This window comes from Silene latifolia, chromosome 8 (genome assembly GCF_048544455.1).
Source record: "Silene latifolia isolate original U9 population chromosome 8, ASM4854445v1, whole genome shotgun sequence".
Taxonomy (NCBI): Eukaryota; Viridiplantae; Streptophyta; class Magnoliopsida; order Caryophyllales; family Caryophyllaceae; genus Silene; species Silene latifolia.
This window is the reverse complement of record NC_133533.1, coordinates 78,766,748-78,767,852: the sequence shown is the minus strand read 5'-3', so window position 1 is coordinate 78,767,852 and position 1,105 is coordinate 78,766,748. Positions and strand designations below refer to the sequence as shown.

General features: G+C 40.0%; 1 non-coding gene across 1 annotated transcript; it reads right to left on the bottom strand.

Annotated features, from left to right (window-relative positions):
- Nucleotides 1-722: 722 nt before the first annotated feature.
- Nucleotides 723-829, bottom strand: LOC141597843 (small nucleolar RNA R71). The gene has a single exon (XR_012523057.1). It is a non-coding gene; the product is annotated as a small nucleolar RNA R71 (small nucleolar RNA).
- Between the last annotated feature and the right edge of the window lie 276 nt (nt 830-1,105).

Genomic DNA, 1,105 nt, shown 5'->3' with positions numbered 1-1,105 from the left:
CGACCAAAAATGGAGCCGTTGCCGGGGACGGTGTTATCTTGATTTAGATTTTCTTATATTGATATTAGTTGTGTCTTTCTTTGCCTTGAGGAAGTAAAACTCCTCAAGGATTGTTCTAATTGTTTTCGAGTTGTTTGATATTTTGCATGTCTAGAAGGTCACAAGGTGATTTGTTACCTTTTGATCGTGAAATTGAAAGACGTTTGACAACTAATAGAAGACTTGCTAGGAGAAATTTGAGAGGTATTAGTGAGGTTGTAGATATTCAACCAACTATTGAGTTCATCAACCCTTTTGCAAGAGAAGCTGAGGAGAACCCAACACAAAATACAACACAAAATCAACCCACAATGCCTAAGTTTTCATCACATTCCGTACCCACCGAGGAGAACCTACCCAATGGTACTCCCACACCACAACATTTGACTGGAAATTTCATTGCTAAATCCGCATTTATCCAATTAGTCGAAAGAAGCCAATTTGGGGGGATGCCTAGTGAAGACCCTCATTCTCATATGGAGACCTTTTGTGAATATTGTGATGCGATTTCTCAAACAGGTGTAACTCAAGACCAAATTCGATGGGTCTTATTTCCTTTTTCTCTAATTGGCACCGCGAAACAATGGTTGAAGGGCCTTGATAAGGCTACTCTCGGAATTGATTCTTGGAAGAAGTTGGCTCTAAATTTCTACAAAAAATTCTACCCACCGGAAAAGACTAACATGCTAAGAGCTCAAATTACGGGTTTTAAGCAAAGGGATGAAGAATCTTTGTATGAAGCTTGGGAGCGGTTCAAAGGAATTTGTCGCTCATGTCCTCACCATTGACTTAGCGAGTGGTTCTTGGTACAACAATTTTGGAACGGTCTATATGAAGATTCAAGGAACATTCTCAACATGGGATCAAATGGAATGTTCACCGAAGTTGATGACAATCAAACTTGGAACAAAATTGAGGAAATGGCGGTCCATAACTCACAATATAGTAGACCTCGCAAGGCTACTAGGGGAGGAAAGCATGAAGTGGACTCCGTCACTCAATTGGGTGCTCAAATTAGTGCTCACATTGATACAATCAATTTGAAGTTTGAAAAAGCTATGGCTAG